The sequence below is a fragment of the Sus scrofa genome, chromosome 1 (genome assembly GCF_000003025.6).
Source record: "Sus scrofa isolate TJ Tabasco breed Duroc chromosome 1, Sscrofa11.1, whole genome shotgun sequence".
NCBI lineage: Eukaryota > Metazoa > Chordata > Mammalia > Artiodactyla > Suidae > Sus > Sus scrofa.
Window position 1 is genome coordinate 152,160,626 of NC_010443.5, and position 27,822 is coordinate 152,188,447.

At 38.3% G+C, this 27,822-nt stretch overlaps 1 long non-coding RNA gene across 2 annotated transcripts in view; it reads right to left on the minus strand.

Annotated features, from left to right (window-relative positions):
• LOC110261593 overlaps positions 6,549–27,822 on the minus strand; it is a 45,755-nt gene continuing 24,481 nt past the window's right edge. For both annotated transcript variants that reach the window (XR_002345923.1, XR_002345922.1), the window contains 2 exons: positions 24,282–24,364; positions 6,549–6,923 (listed from right to left, as the gene is read on the minus strand). This is a non-coding gene — a long non-coding RNA (uncharacterized LOC110261593). The remainder of the gene's footprint in view (positions 6,924–24,281; positions 24,365–27,822) is intronic.

The following is a 27,822-nucleotide window of genomic DNA, read 5'->3' on the forward strand; positions in this document are numbered from 1 at the left end:
TTATTACCGGAGAGCTGAGTCCTGTGTTGTTTGGTCTGATTCAGGCTTCCATCTCCTTCTAAGTCAGTCTATCCTTAAAATTCTTTATTTAATGTACTGCACAAATTAGAAGATAAGCCATCTAAATTAAGAACAAGGTGAGATGCCTTTCAAAGTATAAAAACGAAAATGACCTCATACTTGGGACAAACTAAAATTGGAGAGCCTTTCTAGTGGACACCAAAGTCCATTCATTTCAACAATGACCAACACGGTATGTGCACCCACTTAACACACAACATGTACTATGATGCTACCTAAGAACAGAAGCAGCAGAAAAAAACTGACATGTATTACTCAAGATAAACAGGCAACACATAAATAACTTCTAATCCATATTTCTACACTGAATTCCCAGAGCCTACAGAGAACCACCGCCAATCACATTGCTCAAAGGCGAGCAAATTCGGAATTTTATCTGTCAAGTCCTTTGTGTGCAAAGTTAATTGCATACTGAAAACGTGGGTTTGGGGAATTAATCTGATTCCCAAAGACTTAAAAGGATAAATCAGTGTTCACTTTCAATTTGTATTACCTATAATGCAAACAAGTTTTTAAAATTCTTGTATTTTATCACTTTTCATATGTTCACTTCTATTTCAAAGGATAATAATTAGTATGTTTGAAAACAAATCTAAATACACAGAAAATTATAAGAGCTATACAGTTGTAGGTTCTCAACAACAGTGTTGAAATTTGTAGGACTATAACTACTAATTTGTTTCTATATCTATATTCTGTATTCTGGAAAGTAGCTTAGGAAACATAATATCCTGAAGTGACAGTTACATGAAGGGGAAAAAAAATAATCTCCATAGCAAAGGCAATAACTAAAAGGAAATGATCAAAATTCAAAAGTTCCACTTGCTTTGGCTGTGCAAAACTTTCACACTAGCTGCTAAATCTTAGAGAAAAAAGAATAGAAAAGAGAAAGAAAGAACATGAAAGATCCCAAGCAGAAGAGCTGAAGAAGCTCCAACTGCTTTGCTCGATTTGTCTTTCTCAGCACATTGGTTAAAGTCTTGTGTTCCCTTCTTAAAAGATGTTTTCAGAAATCCACATTTTAGCACTGAGGGCTTTTCATCTGTTCAAGAGTGTTGTAAACTTGTCTCTCCCTGCTCCTCTAAGTACAAAAATAAACTCTGCAACAGTGCACAGGAAAAGCAAAGGAGAACTCCAAAAAGGGGGAAGAAGAAGGTCAACTAGGAACTCAGGACTAGAGAAGAAAATAGCAATGGGGTTATCTTATGATGCCCTGACCAACAGAAAAAGGAGATACAAGTCACCAATTCACCTCCTAAACCTAGAAGGCAGCCAGGTACATTCCACAGGTTCATTCATTCTTCTGTGGATTGAACAGCAGTCTTGTCAACAACAGGCAAACCCAATACCATGGGCAAAAAGAATCAACACACCCCCAAGGAAACACTCTCCTTCCCCATTTACCACTGGGCCTGAGACTGTTTCCAAACCAAGAGAAACTGGGAGATCAGTGGCACAAAGCAAGAGGGCGCTGCCATCACAAGTGCCTGTCTGAGAGGCCCACTTAACACCTGACAGGAAAGGAGGATCCTAGAGCAACAAGTACCTCGCCAGGGAAACACTCTTTCCCTACGGGCCAGAAAGAGGTTTTTCCCACCTACAGACAACAGCCACGCCACCCCGCTTCAGACTGGAAATCTCCATTGGCCCCATCTGAATCATCACCAGCAGGGACGTGGAGACTCAATGGCACAAGATAACTCACAAAATCCCACAAGAAAGACCCTGAAAACTGTTCTTAGAACTACAACCAATAAAGGCAGGCCAGGATCTTCATGCTAAACCCAAACAGGTATATGCCTGGTAAAATTTAAGAATAGATCTGGTGTTTCCTAAGAGCCAAAAGATCCAGGATATAACTCGAAATCACCCATTAAACTCAAGACCAGGAAAATCAAAGTGAACGAAAAATGATAAACTGATGTGAGCAGGTGTCAATTACCCGACCAGGATGATAAAACATGCTGAAAGCATTTCGACCACCAATAACAAATTTTGAAGCAATTGAAAAAACAGAAAACCTCAAATAAATTGAGTTACAAAAGGGAAATAAATTGAAATTGTAGACCTGAAAAGCACAATAACAGAAAAGTAAAATTCACTGGCTGGCTGAAAATAACAGCACATATAATCAGTCAAACTGGGGACAGATCAATAAAATTCACCCCAATTTGAACAATAGAGCAAACAGTGTAGAAAAAGGAGCCTTGGGAATCTGTGGGACAGTAACAAAAGACACAACATTCCCATCTTCGGAGTCTCAGAAGGAGGGGTTAAAGTTAGTGAGTTTAAAGAGTATTTGGATAAATGTTTAAAAACTTGAGTTGAGCAAAGATCATAAACACATGGATTTAAGAAGTTTGGGATTATATTCTAGGGATTTTCCCTGAGAATCCATGTCAAAACTCATAATTAAATTTCTAAAAACTAAAAAGAAGGAAATCTAGAAAGTAGCCAGAGGGTAGTGACATATTATTTCTAGGGGAACATCAACTCAATGCCACAAAATCTGTCATCTGAAACCGTGGACCAGAGGATGTAGCACAGTTTCCAAGTGCTCAAAGAACTGCCAACCATTAATTCTATATCCAGTGAAACTATCCTTTGGGAATGAGAGAAAACACATGTTCTCTGATGAAGAAAAAAATTTTAAATGTCACCAGCAGAACAACGCTTCAGCAAACAGAAGGCCTATGAGAAAAGAAAGAAGCAAGAGCGCTCCAGGATGCAAGAAAGAACAATGGAAAAATGGAGAAATATTTAGAAATACGGTTTTCTAAATATAAAATACCATCCTCATGAGTTTTCTAAACTTAATGATATAATCTTATACAAAAGGCAGTATTTCAAAAGTGGGATTATAGTGGCCTAAATGGAAGTAAGATTTATACATTTTACTCAATGTGGTAAAAATACCAAAACCAGTCATAAGTATTACAATATACATGTATATTGTAACACCCAGAGTAATCAGTAATAAGTACCACTTACAGGTTATGCATTTAGCCAAGTCCTTAGTTTTCAAGATCACTATGACAACTTCAAGCCTGATATTTGTAGTTTCTTGGTGATCCAAATGAAGCTCTTTCTTTCTACAATCTCCTCTGGTTGCCTCAATGTTTGAAGGTAAATGAAATTCTTTAACACATTAATTTGTCCTACTCCATTCAAAGATACTGACATTGTAAATTGTTATCTATTATTTCATCTATGAAAAGTTTCCCAACTAGTTTGGAAACCTATAATAATTATAAAAATTTTTGTCATCTTTGTGAATCCTCGGTCCTTGTTCAACAGTGCTTGATAACCATTGAATGGATGTCAGTTCTTCAGTGAAACCTAAACATTTTCCAATGAAAATATCTTTCATTTCAGAAATGAGAAAACTGAGGCCAATGACTTATAAGATCACAGAGATAAAAAGTAAATAATTCAAAATGCATAAGAGCTTCACAGCAAGATAAGACTTTATCAGGGTAGAGAAATGATGGTCCAATTACCCTTGACTGTGGCAAAATCAGACCCAGCCGAAGCTCAATATGAGTCAGTTTTGCATATGTGATGCCATCTGAGGCTTAGAATAGATTGAAAAACTTTAATCAGATAAACATGACACGTACAAATTATACAATGGCCATTTCTTCTGTAACAGATTAGCATTTTATATTATGCTTTCTACCTAAAGGATGTTGCAAAGATGTGAGAACAGCTTCCATTTGAAAAATAAAGTGACAAATTACAAGTGATTTATAAAATTACAGTAGTTTTATCTTTTTAAATCTAATTAGGTAATGCAATACACTATCCTTCAAAATATATGGTATTAATTTTATGTTAGACAAATATGGATGGAAACATGATTTTATTCAAGTCCTAATCACGTCAAATCACTCAAGAAAGAAACAGTAAAAGGATGAGGACATAGGACTATTCAGTTACCTAAAAAAATAATTATCTATAAAGTAGACAAAAGATTAAGACATATTTGTTGAACGCCAAAGGAATCATTGGAGCTCATGGTAAATTCTTCTGAAGTTGGAGCAGATATAGATTTGCATTTTCCTTCTATTGAAGGACTGACCTAGGGCCTGACTTATAAAAAAGGCATCTCACAGAGCACATGTTTCCAGTTTCATCATGTGTTAAAGAGGGATACAAATCAAAGGGAAACGAGAAACCTCAAACAGAAACATCTACATATCTGCCTTTGGAAAAATAGATAAATGGTAATTGTGGATGATATTTTGATTTACACTTTTAGTTGAAATTAAGGGCAAATAATACTACGCTCCCTGTAAAACAGCAAACAGAAAATTGAATCTGAGATGTAACACAATTTTTAATATCTTTAAGCAAAGCATTCTTTCTATATCTTTCACATGCTTTGATCTCCAAAGCATGCAGAAGAATCAATGGGCTAAGATAACCAGCAGAGGCAAAAAGAGTCAACTCAAAGGCTTCTTCCTCCGCCTGCAGGACAGATATTTGCATAAAAGTCACCTGAATGATTCTTTGCAGAAAAGTTAAATTTTTAAACAACTACAGTGAGGGAATGACTGGCATGTGATTTTTAGATCTTTCTCCCCTTCTAAACACTGAGTCCATTACTATCTAGTTTATTATTTTTTGTTATTTCCCTAATACAATTTTTTTCTACTGTACAGCATGGTGACCCAGTTACACGTACATGTACATATTCTATTTTTGCACATTATCATGCTCCATCATAACTGACTAGACATAGTTCCCAGTGCTACACAGCAGGATATCATTGCTTATCCATTCCAAAGGCAATAGTTTGCACTAACCCCAGGCTCCCAATCCACACCCACTCCCTCCCCCTATCCCCCTTTGGCAACCACAAGTCTATTCTCCAAGTGCATGATTTGCTTTTCTGTGGAAAGGTTCATTTGTGCTGTATATTTGATTCCAATTATAAGTGATATAATATGGTATTTGTCTTTCTCTTTCTGGTTATTTCACTCAGTATGAGAGTCTCTAGTTCCATCCATGTTGCTGCAAATGGCATTATGTCATTCTTTTTTATGGCTGAGTAGTATTCCACTGTGTATATATACCACTTCTTCCTAATCCAATTATCTGTCGATGGACATTTAAGGTTGTTTCCATGTCTTGGCTATTGGGAATAGTGCTGCAATGAACATGTGGGTGCATGTGCCTTTTCTAAGGAAAGTTTCATCTGGATATATGCCAAAGAGTGGGACTGCGGGGTCATATGGTAGTTCTATGTGTAGATTTCTAAGATACCTCCATACTGTTCTCCATAGTGGCTGTACCAGCTTACATTCCCACCAACAGTACAGGAGGGTTCCTTTTTTCCACACCCCCTTAGCACTTGTTATTTTGTGGACTTGCTAATGATGGCCATTCTGACTGGTGTGAGGTGGTATCTCGTGATAGTTTTGATTTTCATTTCTCTAATAATCATGGATGTTGAGCATTTTTTCATGTGCTTATTGGCCATCTGTATATCCTCCTTGGAGAATGGTCTATTCAGGTCTTTTGCCCATTTTTCAATTGGGTTTTGGATTTTTTGCTGTTGAGTTGTATAGGTTGCTTGTATATTCTAGAGATTAAGTCCTTGTCCATTGCATCATTTAAAACTATTTTGTCCCATTCTGTAAGTTGTCTTTTTGTTTTCTATTTGGTCTTCTTTGCTGTGCAAAAGCTTGTCAGCTTGATTAGGTCCCACTGGTTTATTTTTGCTCTTATTTCTGTTGCTTTGGGAGACTGACCTGAGAAAATATTCATAAGGTTGATGGCAGAGAATGTTTAGCTTATGTTCTTTTCCAGGAGTTTGATGGTGTCTTGTCTTATATTTAAGTCTTTAAGCCATTTTGAGTTTATTTTCGTGCATGGTGTGAGGGTGTGTTCTAGTCTCGTTGCTTTGCATGCAGCTGTCCAGGTTTCCCAGCAATACTTGCTGAAAAGACATTTTCCCATTTAATGTTCTTGCCTCCTTTGTCAAAGATTATTGACCATAGGTGTCAGGGTTTATTTCTGCATTCTCCATTCTGTTCCATTGGTCTGTCTGGTTTTTTTTGTTTGTTTGTTTGTTTGTTTTATTTTCCCACTGTACAGCAAGGGGGTCAGGTTATCCTTACATGTATACATTACAATTATATTTTTCCCCCACCCTTTCTTCTGTTGCAACATGAGTATCTAGACAAAGTTCTCAGTGCTATTCAGGGTCTGTCTGTTTTGATACCAGTACCACACTGTCGTGATGGCTGTGGCTTTGTAGTATTGCCTGAAATCTGGGAGAGTTACGTCTCCTGCTTGGTTTTTTTTTCCCTCAGAATTGCTTTGGCAATTCTGGGTCTTTTGTGGTTCCATATAAATGTTTGGATTGTTCTAGTTCTGTGAAAAATGTCATGGGTAATTTGATAGGGATTGCATTGAATCTGTAGATTGCTTTGGGTAGTATGGCCATTTCTATCTAATTAAATCATAACCAGACTTACATTTCTATGTGTATATCCTACTACCAGCTGAAGAGGTATGAGTTCCAGCCCCATAACCTACCAAGATACGAGGGATGCTCCCCTGAGACATAATTCTACATGATAGTCATTTAACAACTGAATACTTACTGACAGTCGAGCACAAAATGTGGTCTTTACAGCTTACCTATAAATTGGGTAAAGTCTCAGACTTCTATCCTTTTAATCAACTATTGTTACCAGTTTATTTATTTTTTTTTTCATTTAAGGCCATCACCAAAATCCAGAGGCAAGATTCTCTCACCATCGTAAGGCTAGGATCAGACAATCAGAAGCTGAATACGTCACCGTTGAGGGGTTTAGCCTAGAACATCATTCCTACAAGTGGAAGGTATAAGTTTTAGGTCCTATCCATGCATAGTTGAGAATATTTAAAATATTTTTAGCCAATCCATGTATTTAGAATTACCTTCACGTCACCAAAAAGAGTCCACCTCTGAAATTCTTCATGCTAAGTGGTAGGTCATCATTTTCAACAAAAACTCATTTTTTGATATTTTAAAAACTAATTAGCACAATGGCCTACTTGACAGAAATGTGTGCAGTAAAACTGCTGAGATTGGCCAGTTCTTACATAGATGCTTCCTGGTTACAACCACCCTAAATTTTGATTTTCTGATTAGAACCTAGGTAACAAACACACAATTTCACACTGTATATGCTGATGCATTTAAAGTAAGTTAACAATCATCATGATAGCATCTTTTCTTGTTCTAAAAGTAACTTATTCCAGTTTCAGGAAAAGATAAAAATACAAAGCATCTGTTTTTTAAAAATTTAGTCTACCCAGAATTAAGAAATCTGCCATCAAGTGTTACACATAATCATTGACATTTTGACCTTCAAAACACACACACACACTCTCTCTCGTGCATTTTGGTGTGTGCAAATATACTCAGATACAGATAAGTACAAAAGTATACCAAGTGGCGAGAGATCCAATGTATACAAAAGGTAACATTACTCTGCATGACCACATGTCATTAGCTTGCAAGCAGCCCCTGTACCTGTCAAACTTTAAACTTCATTTTGAGAATTCCTCTGACTTATTTCTCGTGTCTCTCTAAGTTTGTCCCCAGGACATCCATTTCACTTCTGTTGTGTCATTTTACTTAAGACTATTTGACTTAAGACTATTATGCTTATTTTGAGTAATTCTCAATTCTAGGATTTATTTCCCACCTGAAGGATCCTATGGCCAACACCAGGTCTCAGAGGAGACTGGCTGATTGATTCATCTGACAAATAACTTATTCAGTTCCTACTATGTTGCACACACCTTTCCAAGGCTTAAGGCTGCTGCAAACAGAAAAACACCTATTATTTTATGGAGTGTACACCCTAGTGAAACTGGGATTAACAAATAAAATAATTGAGTATTAAATGATAGCATGTCACCTAATGACAAGTACTAGAAGAGTTAAAGCAAGGACGTGAAATGAGAAGTGTAAGGATTAAAGGAGTTTTAACTTCAAGTAAGGTCAAAGGGCAACCACAGAGGTGAGGTCTGAGGGTTAAAAAGGTAAGGAGAGTTATGTCAACTTCTTGGTTTCTGGATAGAAAGTGTATACTCAAAGGCTCTGAGTGTGGGTAATGTGTTGAGGTCAAGGAACAGCAAACAGGCATGTGTGGTTGAAGCAAAATGAGCCAAAGATGAGAAAGATGGGGGCAGAGATCACAGGGGTCAAGCCTTCACAGGGCCTTTTGAGCCACTAGGGGAGTGACCTGACCTGGTTTTAAGATCATTCTGGCTTCTGTCTTGAGGATACAAAGGTTGGAAGAGAGGCAAAGCAGAAAAACCACTTGACTCACCAAAGCATGTGAAGATGATGGCAGACTAAAGTGCTAACAGTGAGGACGGTGAAGAGATAATGTAGTTTGAAGGTGGAACCAATCAGACTTATACTGGACCAGATATATGACATGAGGACATGGGAGAGGAAGGAATATGTGTGATGCCAGTATGTTTGGTGTGCTGAAAACAGGCATTATCTTTCATAATAGTACAGACAATTTAAAGCAGACTTTGTATCTCCCTCCTTCAGGAATCTCACAATGAGAAGGATTCACAAACTCTTGGGGGTCCCCAATATTTAAAGTCAGTTGGAGACATGAGAAGTTGCCAGCAAAATTGATTGAGGAGAGGCAATGGGAAGGCTGAGAGGAAACTTGGGAGAATGGACTGCTTTCTCCCATCTAAGCCTTTTCCTGAACTCGCCAAAGCACAGCTGAGATCAGGGCTTCATGTGTTATGCCACTTTATTGAAAGCTTGAGTTATAAACAAAGGATGAAACAGAAACAGCTACACTGCCAGGGGGACCTACATGACCCCAGGTGCAAAGCCAGCCTCATGGGCTCTATGGCTTCAAGGTTACCACCACCTGCACCCAACTCTCATGCCTGGGAGAATGCTCTTCTCCTCCTTGGGGGGCACCTGGAACATGTCCAGACTCACTGAAAGTAAGACAAAGGAGACAAGGAAACCAGAGTGAAAAGAGAATGGCACCACCAGGTCAGTCTGATGCTTCACTTCCAAGACCTCATTCCTTCAATTTCAGGATGCATGTCTGCACAGAACCATCAGAGGGAGTTTCTTGCTCCTTTGTCTCCATCTGTAAACTGTACTTTATGGGCCTACTCTTAGAGGTAGGTAGCAGTGTCTATTTCCTTTCCCTTCATTAGGTACTAAGGAAGGTGAATGCCTACAAGCACCAGCATTGCCCCATGGCCTCATAATATGGCCACTAATGTCACTATGTATGGACACTGCCTGTCCATCCTCATCCTTTCCTTCCTCTGGCCTCATAAGTCTATGATGATTTAACTTCTGTCCTGCTCCTGATCTCCTATGAGCCAGATCATGACATCCTCACAGGAACAAGCTGGATTTTGCAGCCATCAATTCATCCCAAGGACACTTTTCTCCACTGGGATCAGCCTTCAGAGGCACTCTATGCATCCTTGGAAGCATCACTGTTTGAGAGAGGACCTTATTAAAAATTCCTTTTATAAGCTTAAGCCTTCTAAATATTCACCATATTTTCTTTCCTTTCACTGGGGGAAACAAAAAGATGACAAATGAGCAGTGTTAACTATTATTCTCAGTCATTAAGACTTACCTACATTTCTAGAGAATAAAAAAAGTGCCTATCGCAATAAATGAGCAAATGATGCTCGGAACATTGTTGTTTGAGAAATCACTTTTCAAAACTCATGCCAGCTCCCTGTTTAACTTTACCTCTAAAGTGCAGCCATTTGTTCATTAACTTATGCCAAGCACTGCTCTTAGCATTACGGATAATGCAGTGAACAGCAGACAAAACTCCCCTTTCCCTTCTCAATGAGACCTTAGTAGAGGAAAGTGCCCCAGAATCGGTCTCCAATGAGGTAATAGTGGTCTGAGTGGAACTCATAACAGGCACTCATCGATGCCTAAGAATAGAAGCCTGTTCATCTTTTGCCCTGACTGTTGCTGAGTTAAGGAGGAAGTGAATGGTGTGCAGCATCCTACAGACCCTATGACCAAGGGTCCCAGCCACCTGCTCACTGGTGTGCTGCCAGAAGATCCGTTTTCATGAGACTCTACTTTTGTGTTCCAGGCCTCGGACCTCAATGGGCAGAAAGAAAATACTGCCCAAGGTGCTCAGATGTCAGAGGTGGACAAACTAGCACAAACCCTAAATAGAATCCTAAAAGGAGACAATCTGCTGGAAGAAAGCAAAGGAATGGATGTAAACCACTAGCAGTACCATGCCAGCAAAACCGTACACAGGAGGTTAATGCAGCATCACAGGGTGATGGCCACACAAAGACAGCAAAGTTCCTGTGACTCTGCCACCCACAAAACTCCAGTGGAGAAAAAGAGAAAGACCATCCAAAGATCAAAAAGCTGAAATCACCAAGACAGGAAACAATAAGGAACCACATTGGGTTGCATCAAGAATGATGATGATATGAGTTAATATAAATGCTAAATAAAGATTCCTGACATTAAGACGATAAAAGACATATTGCAAATACATTCTCTTAATATTCTGAAATTAAATGAACTAAAATATCAGGTCAAAACTCTGATTTGGGGCCAAGAGGAAAGGGAGAGAGTAAAAGTTTAGTTCACAGGGTAGCAAAGGATTGCAGGGAAATTTTAAGAAAGACAGCTCCTTTCTAGACCGAGAAGGAAGGGTGTGACAACTGTTGCTGCATAAAGAGTTATTTTATTTCAATTTCATGGCTGCATCCACAGCATATGGAAATTTCTGGGCCAGGGACTGAATCCAAGCCACAGCTGTGGCAACACTGGATCCTTTAACCCACTGCAGGGCTAGGAATCAAACCTGCACTTCTGCAGCAACCCAAGCTGCTGCAGTTGGATTCTTAACTCACTGTGCCATGGCAGGAACTCCTATGTCCATACTTTAGTAAAGAAATGCATGTATGATTATGAACACTTAGAAAAGGGAAGGTAACCACTAAATCCAAGGACCATGCAACACATCACCCAAGCAGGAACACTCGTGAGAGTAAAGGGCTCTCTTCATTGGCCAAAAATGGATAGAAAAGTGCAGCAAATTTTGTCAACATAGGACTTAAGCAGCAAAAGAAAAGGAGGGCAACACCCAAACACACTTACATACTAAACGCAAAGAATAGTGTATTGAGTTTTATACATGATGTGAGCAGGAAAAAACCCCTATCCAAAGAGACTGCAGTATTGCTTTACAACAACAACAACAACAAAAAAAAAAAAAAAAAAAAAAAAAAAAAAGCTCTTTATGAGAAATACATTTAAAAGAAAATGTCAAAAAACAAGGCCAACTATAGTGGGTGGGCAAACTACCCAGAAAAACCAAAGAAAGCAGGAGTTATAGGATCACCATCCAAGGAGATGGGCTTAAGGTCAGAAGCACTCGACTTTAGATAAAGAGCTATCATGTAGTGAGGTGAGAACAGCACCTCGAATGAAGGAAATACAGTAGCCCTGAGATGCAAAACAAAGCAGCAATTACACAGATAAAGCAACAGAGCACTCTGTAAGCAAGGAACACTCAGAAAGGACACAAATCCAGCAGGAAATTTCAATACATATCTTCATAAGTCTGGAATAATACATGAGAGGACAGGAAGGGAATTGAGTAGAACAGTGTGCAAACCTGAACAGATAAGTAGACTTTAATCATCTGTGAATAAGGATGCACCTTTTATGGGTCCACAGAAGGTTTAAAATTTAACCCTATGTTATGCTGCAGAAACAAACTTATCTTCCAATACACTTTCACTGGTGGAATCCAAAAAATTTATGAATACATAATAGAAAGTTGACCAAATATACTGACTTGAAATTTAGAAGCCTGCTCCTAACATTATATTCTGAGAACTCAGGAATATCCAGCTCATATCAATCTTCCAAACTAAAGAAAAAAGTTTAAAAATAAAGCAAACTAGCACTTTTGCTAAAAAACAAACAGAAAACAAAAAGCAAAGGGACTAAGCAGAGCCAAAAGTAGAATTTGAAAAATTGGTTTTACAACGAAATATAGTCAAATTAAAAATTGTTTATTTTTAAGAAAATGAAAGTTTATTTACATGTATAAAGTCCCATGAACTGCAATAAGGAAAAAAACTAGTACTAAATGATTGGTTAAAGGTGGCAACTGGACAAATGGTTCCTAGTGGGAAGTATCCTAAAGAAAAGGAGAAGAAAAAAATTCTCCAAAGTAAAATTTTAACTGTTTTTAATAATTGCATTAGTAATAGTTTCAGAATATATGTACATTAGTAATAGTTTCAGAATATTAGATAGATGTAAAGAGATAATAGCCTAATTCAGTTTTAACAGTATTAAATTTATACTTATTGAAAACTTATTTAGATTTAGACACTGTTCTCAGTGTTATTTGTACTGCTCTTCACAACCACCTCAGGTCACAATTATCCACATCTGACCTGTTAGTAAGCAGAAACAGTGAGAGGTTAGGTAGCTGCCCAAGGTCACAGGGTTTCCAAGAGGTAGAACTAGGACTGACCCTTGGACATGCATCAGTGGCTATGATCTCTCCATCCCAATTATAACAAGGAGAGTGTATTCTATAAATTCAAGAGTGGTTCCACAATTTTATAGAAAGATTTGAATATTGATTTTGAAAAACTACTTTAAAACTCTATTATAATGTTGGAATGAAATGCTAATGGGGGCAGGCAGAAAATAAATGTACAGTTTCCCTCCATTACCCATACAATCCCATTCCTAATTGTTTCTACTCCCAAGTATGATGTAGAAGGCATGCCTTCTAAACTTTCTAGTCAGTCTTAAGTAACATAGATTTCCTCTGAGCATTTCAGTCACAGCAACAGACTCAGACCAGTCTCTAAAATGTCCCATCTAGTACTCAGTACTTCTTCAGGCTTGCAGAGGGCAGAGGGGATGGGAAAATGAGCCACATGTATCTCTCTTGTGGTCCAGGAATAGAGCCTCAGCATCACCTGGAATTTGTCAGAACTACAGAATCTTGAGCCCCACGCCACACATACTGAATCAGAATCTGCATTTTAACAAGGTCTCCAAAGCACTAGGATTGTAGCTCTGGCTTTGAAACACATCTCCATAATTAATCTGAAGTATTTTTAAAAGATTAATGCCTGGATCCGACCAGGAAGAGATTCTGATTTAATTGTGGCATTGGCATTAGGACATTAAAAGCCTCAGGTGATTCTCTGGCATAGCCACTTGTCTCCCTCTTTCCCCCTCTTTATGCTTTTTGTACTCCTCCTTCTATCCTGAATTTCTCACTAGGCTACTCCGGCTTCTCCAAGATTACAGCTATGAGCCAGAGAGGTCAGAGGAGATGAAATTCAGCATGAATGCCCTCAACGATAGTGCATTCATGTTTCCATGCTGGGACACCATCAGATATTCCCCCGCTGAGCCCCTCTGCCTGGCTTCACTATGGCCCAGGCCACATTACTTCAGCTGGCCCTCATTTTTCTTTTTAAAAATACGAGTTCCTGGGAGTTCCCGTCGTGACTCAGTGGTTAACGAATCCAACTAGGAACCATGAGGTTGTGGGTTCGATCCCTGGCCTTGCTCAGTGGGTTAAGGATCCTGCGTTACCGTGAGCTGTGGTGTAGGTTGCAGACGCGGCTTGGATCCCACGTTGCTGTGGCTCTGGCATAGGCCGGTGGCTACAGCTCCGATTCGACCCCTGGCCTGGGAACCTCCATATGCCGCGGGAGCAGCCCAAGAAATGGCAAAAAGACAAAAAAATAAATAAAAATATGAGTTCCTGTCATGGATCAGTGGTTGTCAAACCTAACTAGTATCCATGAGGACACAGGTTTGATCCCTGGCCTTGCTCAGTGGGTTAAAGATCCAGTGTTGCCGTGAGCTGTGGTGGAGGTCTCAGATGCAGCTTGGATCTGGTGTTGCTGTGGTGTGTAGGCCAGCTGCTACAGCTTCAACTCAACCCCTAGCCTGGGAACCTCCATATGCCACAGGTACAGCCCTAAAAAACAATTTTAGAAAGAGACTATGTCTAGCCTTTTGAGGCTGATGTTGTCTTGCCTACTTTGAGTTAGAGGTCTCTCAAGTGGCACCAAAATGTCCCCACTGCATAGTTTACATCTGACCCCCGGAAACAGCTCAGAACAGCTCACCTGGCCCTAAAGCAGCCACCTCCACCCACTGTGATGATAGGACTGTGATGTCACAGGGCCCTAGTTCTACACAATGTCAGATGCCTCTGATTTTCCAGTCCCTTGGCTTAGTAGCCCTGGGGACAAACACCAACTTCTCTTCCAAGATTTTAGTTAAAGTCAAGCACCTCAGCCTCCTCCAGCCAGGAGGAGATGGCATTATGTGTAGGATGGGGATGGCAGAGCCAACCATCACTCAGCAAAATGTCATCATCCATCTTTAACCTCACACTTTCCAACAGACAAGGCTTGCTAAGAACACAGTCAGTTTCACCTTTCCACATATGTGTGTCCAACATAAGCAGCCAATCACTCACCTCTTCTTTAATAGGAGAGTGCCTGGCACCTGTGGTTTGGTTTTGGACCAAGCTAAAACAGACTCCAATACTTCTATTTTTTCCTCTACTGACAGTTATATCAAGAAATTAAAGGAAGAATGTGGTATTATCGGCTAATGCCAAAAAAGACATTTGTTAAAATAAGATAGGAAATTGAAAAGTTTAAAAATGGAAAAAAAAAAAGATTTACCAAAAGTTAAGTGGCACAAGAGTAAAACCATTTCAATTAAAATCAAGACTTAGGCAAGAAAATCATCTAGTACAATTATAGCTGTCTCGAAAGTTCCAATAACTTCTATGAAATGTCAAGAACTAAATCAGCACAATCACTGGATAAGACATGTGATCTCTTTCTTATAGTAACTTGTATAATCCTACAACAATCTGGGGAAAAAAACAACAATATTGGTAGTTAGTAAAATGACTAAAATTTAGCATGCTAACATGGAAACAAGTTTTTAAAATGTGTATAATTATATTTATCAATTTAAATAGTAACAAAAAACTTAAGGACTTAGAAATAAGCCATCTGTAGTAACATGTATATAGTATGAAAATATATTATTTAGTATTGAAATATACATGTGCAAAGGCAAAGGCATCAAATATCTATTCAAATTGGAACTCCAATTATTATACTAAGAATCAAATATGAAGTCCTAGGGGACATAAAATATAAAAATCCATAGCATTAGGAATCAAAATTAAGTGGTGTGGAGAACCAAAAGTTGTAGGCCTTCATACACAACAGCAAAATTTGTTCTTTGTAAATTAGAGGAACACAAACTGATTAAATATTGTGTGATTAAAGATACTAAGTGCTTGAATACTTTCAAAAACAAAAATCCTTATTCAAATGCAGCTTTTTACATTTTCCCAAAGAAATATACAGAAGGCCAAGAAGCACATGATGCTCAACATTACCAATTATTTTAAAAAATTACAGTTCAATATCACTGATGAACATAAATGTAAAACTCAACAAAATACTAGAAACCCAATCTAGCAATATATTAAAAGGATCAAACACCATGATCAAGTGGGATTTGTGCCAGATATGCAAGTCTTTTTCAATTTTTCCCATCAGTGTGATACACCACATTAGCAAACCGAAGAATAAAAACCACATGATCCTCTCAATAGGTGCAGAAAGAGCTTTTCACAGACTCCAACACCCATTTCTGAAAAACACCTTCAGAAAGCAGGCATATAGGAAAACTACCTCAATGTCATGAAGGCCACATAGGAGTTCTCGTTGTGGCACAGCAGAAGCGAATCTGACTAGGAACCATGAGGTTGGGGTTCAAATCCTGGCCTCGCTCAGTGGGTTAAGGATCCAGCATTGCTGTGAGCTGTGGTATAGGTGGTAGATGTGGCTCAGCTCTGGCATTGCTGTGGCTCTGGAGTAGGCCAGCAGCTGTAGCTCCAATTAGACCCCTAGCCTGGAAACCTCCATATGCCGCAGGTGTGGCCCTGAAAAGACAAGAGACAAAAAAAAAAAAAAAAAAAAAAAGGCCATATATGACAAAACTACAGCTATCATTCCCAATGTTGAAAAAATGAAAGCCTTCCCCACTAAGATCAGGAACAAGACAAGGATGTCTGCTCTCATCACTTCTGTTCAACATAGTTTTGGAAGTCCTAGCCATGGCAACCAGAGAAGAAAAAGAAATTAAAGGAATCCAAACTGAAAAGGGAGAAGTAAAACTATCACTGTGTGCAGATGACATGATACTGTAGCTAGAAAATCCTAAAGACACTACCGGAAAACTGTTAGAGACCTATGAATTTGGTAAAGCTGCAGGATACAAAATTAATACACAGAAATTGAATGCATTTATATATATTAACAATGAAAGATCACAAAGAGAAATTAGAGAAACAACCCCATTTACTTACTGCATCAAAAAGAATAAAATACCTAGGAATAAACCTACCTAAAGAGGCAAAGACCTGCACTCTGAAAACTCTAAGACCTTGTTGAAAGAAATTAAAGGTAACAAACAGATGCAAAGATATATCATGCTCTTGGAATCAAAGAATCAATATTCTCAAAATGACTATACTACCCAAGGCAACCTACAGATTCAATCCCTACCAAATTACCAATGGTATCTTTCATAGAACTAGAACAAAATATTTGAACATGTGTTTGGAAACACAAAACACCCCAAATAGTCAAACCAATCCTGAGGGGGGAAAAAAATGGAGCTGAAAGAATCAGGCTCCCTGAATTCAGACTTTACTACAAAGCTACTGTCATCAAAAGAGCATGGTACTGGCCATCAAAAGGGTATGGTACTGGCCAATTATTAAATGCAAATCAAAATTTAAATGAGATAAATTACCTCATGCCACTCAGAAGGCCATCATCAAAAAAGTCTACAAATAACAAATGCTGGATAAACTGTGGAGAAAAAGGAACCCTCCAATACTGTTAGTGGAAATGTAAAGTGGTGCAACCACCATGGACAAACAGTATGGAGGTTCCTTTACAAACTAAAAATAGAGCTACCATATGATCCAGCAATTCCACTCCTGGGTATTTATTTGGTGAAAATCATAATTCAAAAAACTCATGCATCCCAATATTCACTGCAGCACTATTTACAATAGCGAAAACATGGAAACAAAGTGTCAGCTGACATATGAATGGGTAAAGAAAATGTGGTACACACACTTATATTACTCAGCCATAAAGAAGAATGAAATCATGTCATTTGCAGTAACATGGATGGACCTAGTGAGTATTATACTAAGCCAAATAAGCCAGATAAAGACAAACATCATGATATCACTTATAAATGGAATCTAAAAAAAGCCAAGTGAACTTATTTACCAAACAGACTCAGACATAGAAAACAAATTTATGGTTACTAAAGGAAAGGAGAAGAGAGGGATAAATTAGTAAACTGGGGATAAAATACATGCACTGCTACATATGAAGTAAGATAACCAACAAGGATCTGCTGTATAGTACAGAAAACCATACTCATTATCGTGTAATACCTTACAATGGAAGAGAAATGTAATATGTGTGTGGGTGTATACATACATATTTATCTGAATAACTTCACTATACACCTGAAACTAACTCGACATTGTAAAATCAAATGTATTTCAGTATTTTTTTAAAAATTGGCAAGATAACTAAAGGTTATAAAAATTAAAATGGTCATTTTCATTTAAAAAAGCCAGCTTTTTAAGATTCGAGAGAACTGTGCATATATGTATGTATGTGTATATATATATAAAATTTTTTTTGCACTGTTCTTCGATGGCCTTGGGCCATCAGTGTCACTAAGATACCATTTTGAAAAAGACCTGACTCTGGAGAAAAGGTTAGCTCAACACCTAGAGATTCCAATTCCTAGTTTCATTATAGAATTAAATTCAGTTGAAATTGTTACTTTTCTGGGCACAGGAGGAGAATGTTAAGCTAACCCAGAATTGATGCTCATCCTCAGCACTTTGCAACCTTCCCTTTGGAGCTCCAGCAAAGGTTCAGGTGTCAACATTCTGATGGGAATATGCATGATGTTGCTCAGTGTGTGCACAGGATCTAAAGGCCCCACACAGCCCACACCACTGACTAAAACTTGCCATTTGTTGCCTTGCTCCTGAGGGCCGACAGCACCTTGCCTGGAATTAGAAATAGGAAGGACAGAGGAACTTCACACTGTATAGAGAATGTTTCTTGCTGTCCTGTTTTCAGGAGGCAGTTGAGTCACCACACTTCTTTTAAAATAACTTGAATCACTCGTTTTTAGGTGTCATCTCAATACAGTCTTTCCATAGCTCTCCACATCATGCTCCTGAAATTTTTTTATGGCTATCATTCTCTAGTTCTATTTGAGAAATATTTCTATTTTCTCAAGTCTTAAGAGGTTTTGCTTGTTTTCTAGAAAGTCTCTCTCATAAATTATATGGATGTTCTGTGGTTGAGACGATTTGCAATTTATTAAAGATACCAAAAGTATTTTCATACAACACTTTATTATCTATGCACTTTCCCCTTTACCATAGGCATACAGGATGAGATAAACACTGACAGTGCCTAACTGCCTGTTTTCAGGTCACCAGTGATCATGAAAATATAAGTGTTCTTTGTGAGACAATTCCATCTAAGAGGCATGAATTTTTTTTCTTTTCTTAGGGCCTCACCCACAACATATAAATTTCCCAGGCTAGGGGGAGAATTGGAGCTATAGCTGCTGGCCTACACCAGGGATCCAAGCCCATCTACAACCTACACCACAGCTCACAGTAACATCAGATCCTTAATCCACTGAGCAAGGCCAGGGGTCGAACCTGCATCCTCATGGATCCTAGTTGGGTTCATTAACCGCTAAGTCACACATGGAACTCTGAAGAATGAATTCTTCAGTGTCACATGACAACTCCTAAAAATTCTTTATGCTTATGCTTTTCATATAAATCTGATCCTTGGCTAAAGTCATTTGCTCATCATTGTTAATATGTTGCTCACACCGCTACAAATACAACTTCTACCACTGACATTGCTGCAGTTTTATTACCTTCTCCAGGCTTTTGGTACATTGTACAATTCAAGGCTCCAAGCTGAGCTCAGCTTCACCCTTTGCCCCTTCCTGAACTAGATTCTGTATTTCCCTGCTATTTGACTGCCTACAGGGTTCAGTCTGCCTGATCCTGTAAGAGGGAGATTAACTCCTTTTCTTTTTCTGCCATGCCACACATAGATAATGGCCCTGGGTGTGACTCCTGTGGATGAATCCAGATTCTGAAGGTTCCCATGGAGGGTAGATAAACGTCTGAAATCATTTATAGCCCTTCTTTCCTAAGAGTTACTCAATATGGTTTAGTAAAATCAATACTGATAATGATAATATTTAATGCCTTTATAAGCCAGGTACTATGAAGTGCTTTACATAATTACCATTTTTATGTTTTGTTAAAAATTTCAGATTAATCCTATAATTACCACTATCCTGATGAGTAAAGTGAAGCCCTGGAAAGTTTAATAATCTGGGTGAATCAAGCAGGTTTTCAGGAGGAAAGATAGGAATTGAATCTCAGCATCCCAGCTCCAGAGGATCCTAGTGAAGGCTCTTAAGGTCTTGACTAGGGGGAAAGATTTTTATCATTATGTTTGTGTTTAAGTTTTCAAATATACACCAACTTCAAAAGGTATACTGGAATTCAACTGAATTAAGGCTAATGCTATTTTAGAGATCATCTTGAATTCAGTCTAATTTACATAAATAAATCACTCCCCAGCTATAACATTTTATTAGTAATTACAGACTTAATATACCTCTGATCTGCAAATGATAACTGATGCTCATTCATGGCCATCATTTACGACTGATGATTAGGGCATTGGCCTCCTAAGGGATGCTCTGGATGTTTTCATAGCACTTTCAGCATCCACTCTGCTTCTCTTCTCTTGATTTAACTTCTGATACTTCTACGTGGCCACAAATAACTGAGTGCTACTCAAGAATTTCTTGCATGGACCTATCCTGTCTTTCATGGACCTATTTCCTGCTAATTCTACTATGAAATCCCTTGGAGAGGAAATGTTCATCAGCCTCCTGATGAACACTTATGGTTTAGGTCACATGGAAGGTTACCCCACTAGGTCATCATGCAAACTTAGTTGTTTCCTTGAACTCTTTCTCCTACATGCCAAGATGATGGCTTTGAATCCTAGTTTTAAAAGGACTGAGCATATGAATGACCTTAACTGTTAATGACCTACATTTCCAACCACTTGAGAAATAAGATTGCTCTTTCTAAAATTGTCAAAAATAGAAAAGCCGATTCTACCTTTTTAATATGGGCAGAATCCAAACTGTTGTTGAACTAGTTTTGCCTTGTATATTAAAGCAGCACTGAAGGAACCTGAGGATAATAGGCTTATTATTTCTTCCTGAACACTGAACCTACACCTTCTCAAACTCATCATTTCTGATAACATTTATAAAATTAGCTCTCCTATTCAGAGTCTCAATCTGAATTTATGAAAGGTCCATGGATAGGCTGAAATTGTCTGCAACCTCTGAAATTATGTAATATCATATACGCACATACTCTTTGTAGAGATGCTGTGGCTTTTATAAGATTCTCTAAATGATTAGTGACTACAATTAAGCATCACTCCAGTGCTCATGGAAAAAATGAGGGAATCTAGGGCTCTTCTGTGTATAGCGCCCATCAGACAGCAGAAGCTGAAGTTAGACAGCATATACATCTTCAAAGCCTTCAATAGACTATAGCTCTTGCTTCTGGCAATATTACCAACTCAATATTCTGAAAGGATTTTCACTGCAATACAATTAGATTTGATAAACTGCTGAAATATATTCTTTATAGCATATCCAGTCTCTAAAGAAAATGCACCACCCTCCTAAACAAAGGGAGGAAAACAACAGATGCACACTAACAGAATGGGCAATGGTTGAGTAAATGCTGACTGAAGGTTCTTTGGGGCATCTTATCATTTTCAGCACCAGGATTAAAATATTAAGCTTCAGGCCTGTATCAGTTAGGCTGCCTTCTCTAGAATGCCAATAGCCACTCAAAATAATATACAAAACACTAGTTAAAGTGGTGCCAGATTTGTAGCAAACCAGGACTCACACAGAAGCAAGCATACATTTTTTTTTTCCCCTGGAGGAAAACCAACCAATTTTCTTTTCATGCCTATACCTGTAGCATATGGAAGTTCTCAGGCTAGTTGTCACATTGGAGCTGCAGCTGTGGCATATGCCACAGCAACACCAGATCCAAGCCACATCTGCAACCTAACTGAATCCTTAACCCATTCAGCAAGGCCAGGGATCAAAACCGCTTCCTCCCAGAGACAACATCAGGTTTTTAACCCACAGAGCCACAACAGAAACTCCCCCAAACCACCCAGTTTTGTTCCACAGCTTTTTAAAAATTAATTAAATCAAATATGAGTTCAAGGCAAAGAAATTATCCAAAACAAAAACAATGAAGTTACTATAAGAGAGTCAACAAGAATAAAAAGATTGCACCACAAGGACAGCAACAGTGAAAATACATCATCCATATAGATGTTAGAAGTAAAGGATGGAATTAAACAGGTAAGAAACAAAAGATTTTTCTAGTCTGATAAGGCAGAACTGGAAAAACAGAAAAACTAGGAAATAAAAGTTGAACTAAAAATATAGGAAGAACTCGTGGAGAGATAATACTAAAAAGGATAGTACTAGCAATTTCTGGGGGAGAAAAATAATCACTTGGGACAAACCACAGCCGAAGAGAAATTTCTAAGAGCTGCTGAAGAACAAAAAGGGTATAATGAGAAGATCTAACTCACATCTAGTGAGAGTTTCAGAGGGAGACAAGAGAATGAAGCAAAGAAAATTGAAGGAGTGCTTGAGAATTTTCCAGAACTACAGACCAGAATCCATAGGTATATTGAACACAGTGTATAACAATAAAATATGAAATGCACATCCATACACATTGATGTGAAACTTTAGGGCATGAACCATAGACCTTTAGCATCAAGGGAAAAAAGAACAAAAAATAACAAGGCAGGCAACTATTTTCTCAAACAGTAATAGCAGAGATCAAAGGCAATAGTTTTTTCTTATGAGAATTAAACATGTAGAATTGAATAGTGAAAATGCTACATATCAAAACTGGTAGGATGAAGAAAAAGGATTAAAGTACAATTTTATATATTTAAATATTTTTACTAAAGAAGGAGAAAGGCTGAACAATTAAGGCCAAGTATCCAGTCTAATAAAAAAACAGCAAATCAAAACACAGTCAAGAGAGCTATAAATTTCATAGAATAGAAAATAATTTTACAGTAGATATGAGCAAGAGCCAAAAGGTTGTCCTTTGAAAACAATCATGAAGCAGTAATAGTATAAGGAAAAATTCCATATAAAATGCAACCAAGTTTGTTACTGCAGGAATGCAAGAGTACATGGATATTAGCAAATACAGCAATTTGCCTCTATTTTTAAAATAGCTTGTTTTTTGTCTTTTTAGGGCCACACCCACAGCATATGGAGGTTCCCAGGCTAGGGGTTTAATTGGAGCTTTAGCTGCCCACCTACACCAAAGCAACAGCAACGTGGGATCCAAGTCATATCTGCGATCTACATCACAGCTCAGGGCAACGCCAGATCCTTAACTCACTGAGCAAGGCCAGGGATGAAACCTGCAACGGGAACTCCTAAAATAGTTTTTTAAAAGCCAGGAAGAATGATTTAAGGCATGAGTTAAAGAATTAACAGGATTGGAGGTCCTGTCATGGCACAGCAGAAACGAATTCAACTAGGAACCATGAGGTTGCAGGTTCCATACCTGGCCTCGCTCAGGGTGTTAAGGATCTGGCATTGCCCTGAGCTATGGTGTAGGTTGAAAACACGGCTCCGATCTGGGGGATCTGGCGTTGCTGTGGCTGTGGCATGCGCCGGCAGAAACAACTCTGATTAGGCCCCTAGCCTGGGAACCTCCATAAGCTGTGGGTACAGCCCTAAAAAGACCAAAAAAAAAAAAAAAAAAAAAAAAAAAGTAAAAAGTAAAAAAATAAGAATCAACAGGATCATCATTTTAAGTACAAGTAAATTTTTTTTAACTTGTAAGAGAATCATATGCCATTCTACCTAAAAACCTAGACAAATATACATTCTGGTCTAAAGAGATATGGAAAACATGAATATGTATATCTATTTAAAAAAACACATATAAGTGGATCTTCACAGTTCAAACCTATGTTTGCAAGAGTCAACCTAATACCATGACCATTGAATAGGCTGAATTAGTAGATTAAGACGTTCTGGACCTGCTGTAGTGGCTCAGCAGAAAATGAATCTGACTAGTAACCATGAAGAAACAGGTTCAATCCCTGGCCTTGCTCAGTGGTTTAAGAATCTGGCATTGCCCTGAGCTGTGGTGTAGGTCAGAGATGCGGCTCGGATTCCTTGTTGCTATGGCATAGGCATTGGCTACAGCTCTGATTGGACCCCTAGCCTGGGAACCTCCATATGTCCCGGGTGTAGCCCTAAAAAGACCAATAAATAAAATGTTCTCACTAAGGACCAGGCACGAATGGTTTTTCAGGTAACTTCTCAATTTTCCAAAAAAGCACAAAGTGTCTATAAACTCTTCCAAAAAAAATAATTAGGGTGGCCCTTTTATTCTCTGAAGTTAATGCTATATCCTCAATTCCAAACCCTGGCAAGGAGAGTATGAGAAAGAGGGCAGGTCAGTCTCACCCTTCAGCTTAGACAAACAGCATCATCATCTCAATACATGCAGAACAGCTTATATACCCATTTGTGAGAAAATTATTAATGTAATAGGATTAGACATGAATTTAACCTGAGTGATTACTAAAAGGTTTTAGCAAAAAATAATTCAATAAAATGTTAAAAACCATTTTAAAACTATCAAGGAAGTAATGCCTATAATCAGAGCTTGTATTCAATTATTCAAGTTCTTGTAGCTGCAGTAAAAATCAGAAAAATAAGTGGAAAAGTTAGGAGGAAATTGTTATTTATTTGCCAATTATTTGATTTTCACCATAGAAAATCCAAGAAATTCATGACAACTGGTGACCTCATGCCCATGCCTTGAAGCTCAGCTGGCTTCAGAGTCTCCCCTGAACTTTCTTACCTCATTTTCCTTTTCCTTAGGCATCTCTACTTGCTTCTTCTATTAAAGCACAAACTCCTCAAAGCTTCTCATGACCAGTAGAGCTAAAATCATAGTGACACAAATCCAATAAATTTAATATTAATAACTATTTTATATCATAATTTTATATTCATTTCTTTACCCCTAACCATCACAAGAAATCAGCAAGGTGGCTTTTAGAATTTCCATTTTTTTTTTTTTGGTCTTTTCTAGGGCTGCACCTGCACCATATGGAGGTTCCCAGGCTAGGGGTCTAATCAGAGCTGTTTCTGCTGCCCTGCACCATAGCAACATAGGCTCTGAGTCATGTCTGTGACCTGCACCACAGCTCATGGCAACGCCAGATCCTTTACCCCCTGAGCAAGGCCAGGGAGGGAATCTGCAACCTAATTGTACCTACTCGGATTGGTTAACCACTGCACCACGACGGGAACTCCGCATTTCCATTTTCTAAGTAAGAAAACCGAGATCAAGGTGAAGTAATTTATCCCATGTCTCATATTAATCTGGATTCCATGATTTTAAAAGCAATAGGTTAAAAATCTTTAGTAAGAAGGTAAGCATCCTTATATACCTATCATTAGGCCACCAAGCCCATTGACCAGGCAGTGGTTATTCCACATTCTCAGCAATGACTACAATGCCATGTCTTAGAAGTCCAACTAAAGCACTGGCAAAGGGAAATTTAAATGAGTTCTTCCTGCTTATGGAAAAAAAAATGTTTGGCAGTTTCTTACAAAACTATAAAAGTCTTACCATATGATCCAGCCATTGCGTGCTCAGGTATTTAACCAAGCCGTTTTTAAAATTGATATCTAATAAAATATATATATCCTACAAAACCTAGTTCCAGTTTGGGGCATTTTTAAATAGAGGAATAAACTGGTATATCCATACAATGGAACATTATTCAGGCATAAAAATAAATATGCTATTAAGCTACATGCTTTTAAGTTTCATGGATGCTTTTGGTAGCATGAACCTTAAAAGAGTATTTTTCTTAAAAGAATATTGTTCTTAATCAAAGATTCAATTTTAAAATATTATATGATCCCATTTACATGACATTCTAGAAAAGGTAAAACAGTAAAAAGATCAGTGATTCCCATGAGTCTGGAAGGAGCAATAAGGGCGAATAGTTAAAACAGGATTTTTAGGTGCAACTAGTCCATATAATGTAATGATGGATATTTAATATTACCCATTTGTCAAAATCATAAAACCTTACAGCACAAGGAATGAATCTTAGTGTAGACAAGTTCAAAACACATCACTGAGGAACCAGTGATGTCACAAGGAAGGCAGACTGACCAGAGAATCTATTAAAAATGTATGAAACTATTTCACTGAAGGAGGGAGAGGCAGGTAAGCCCTAACTAACTCTGGAAATGAGTGGTATCTCTAAGCATAAAGGCAAAAGGAGCTGCACCCAGGACTCTGGTTGAGGTTACTCACCATGGGATGACTTGTTAACAAATCTAATATTGCTCCGTGTACTGGAATTGAGCAATTAAATAGATAACAGAGGACGGGAACCAGATTTCCCACTACTGGAGTGATTTTACAGGTATGCAAGGGCAGGAGGCTGAAACAACCCCTGGGGGTGGTGGATTAGTGGTGAAGACATCAGTAGAGACTCAAGTTGAGTTTAATATACAATTACACACATAGAAATGTAATATACAATTACACACAGACTTATAGACACATGAGCTAGGATATATGCACATCTAGTTCTTCACTGGGTCAAATGAAGAGGACCCTGAAGCAACATCAGCCCAGGAGCAACAGCACCCCTGGCACCCATAATTGATTTCCGGTATTATTCTCCAAAGGAGCCAAAGAATCCAGGAATAAGTAGCTACAGACCTGGGGCAGAAAATATATTTTTGGAAGTATACATGCATATGAGTTAGTGTACACAAAGACATTTGTATTCTCTCAGCCAAGGGTACCTCAAAGAAATGACAATGCATATGCAAAGAGCACAGCTAGTATGCAGACCTTGGTTCCTAAACCATTATCCTAGGATAAGAACCTGCTATTTTTGGCCAATTTCCAACTTCAGCAGGAAATAAACATGATGAATATGGAATATCTTATAACACCAGAAAGAAAAAGCTGAAAAATTACTAAGACCCTATACTGACGGGGGTTATACCAAAGGGACCTAGGAACCAGCTGGAAGAGATCCCAATGGCCAAAGCTGGAATCACTTGAGTAAGAAAAAACAATTATTGATAACACAAGCATAAAATACCCATGAGGCCATTAACACTGATCCAATGATTGTTAAGTGAGGTAACAGAGGTAAATAACCTTTGCAGAAGCATTCCAAGTAGTGTGTGTAGATACTGCACCTCACGGAGACTGAAGCATAAATCCCCACTTCTCAAGTGTGGCTTATGCTCAGTGACTTCCTGCACAAGAGGGCAGAATGGATGGGATCTGGAGGAGGGAGGAGAAGATAACCTTACAGTTGCAGGACCTAGCCCACACTCTTTTGGCCAGATGATCAAGGCAAACATCAGTGATAACCATGTTGATAGTACATACCCTTAACATGAACTGGTGAAAACGGTCTTTGACCTCTGTTGTCTTCCTCCCCCAAACCCATAGCCACATCTAATCAAGAGAAAAACCTCGTACAAATCCCAAGAGGGGGCAGCATACACAACACCTGACTGATACTCCTCCGAACAGTCAGCTTCATTCACAGAGCAAGGAAAAGTCTAAGAAACATCACAGCCAAGAGAGGCCCAAGGAGACATGACAACTTTCCATAAAGGGATACCTTAGCTGGGATCTTGGAAAAGACATTAGGTAAAAGCAAAGAATCTGAAGTGTGCCCTTTAATACTGATCAATTATAAAAAAAAATCATCATACTAATAAGGTATTAATAGGGAAAAATAGGTATAAGGAAACTCTGTACCATCTACATTTTTGTAAGTCTAAAACCGTTGTTAAAAAAAATAAAGATCATTAAAAATGAACACAGTGGCCAATGTATAACAAAAAAAAAGTTCGGAGCTTTGCCTCTCATGTTGCCTTCTGTCTTCTCACTGCTTCACACTGACAATGGACTATTCAGCATCTCAGTATGTGCCATATTGGTTTCCAGCAGTGTTGGACCATGGACTCAACTAGCTCAGGGATTTAATTAATAGGTGTTGCTCTGGACTTCTAGCTTTTGGCCGGGGTGCAAAATGATTCATTCCCAAGTAGGGCAGTAGAGATCTCCATATCTCACATAAGTATGAACTAGCATTGTACTTCAATAGCAAGTTCTGCCAAATTTTTGTCCCCCCAAAAAATCACAGCTTAAGTATAGGATGATCAGTATTTTCTCTACGCATTTGAGTTTCACTCGACATTAGGGTTACAGTAATTGTCACCCACAGTGCACACATGAATAGTTTTTCTGAAGTAAATTCATTTTTCCTCATTATCAGATGTCTGCCACTCAAACATGCACCTTTTGGTTTCTGCATGCAGGTTAAGCAAGTATGGTTCCCAAT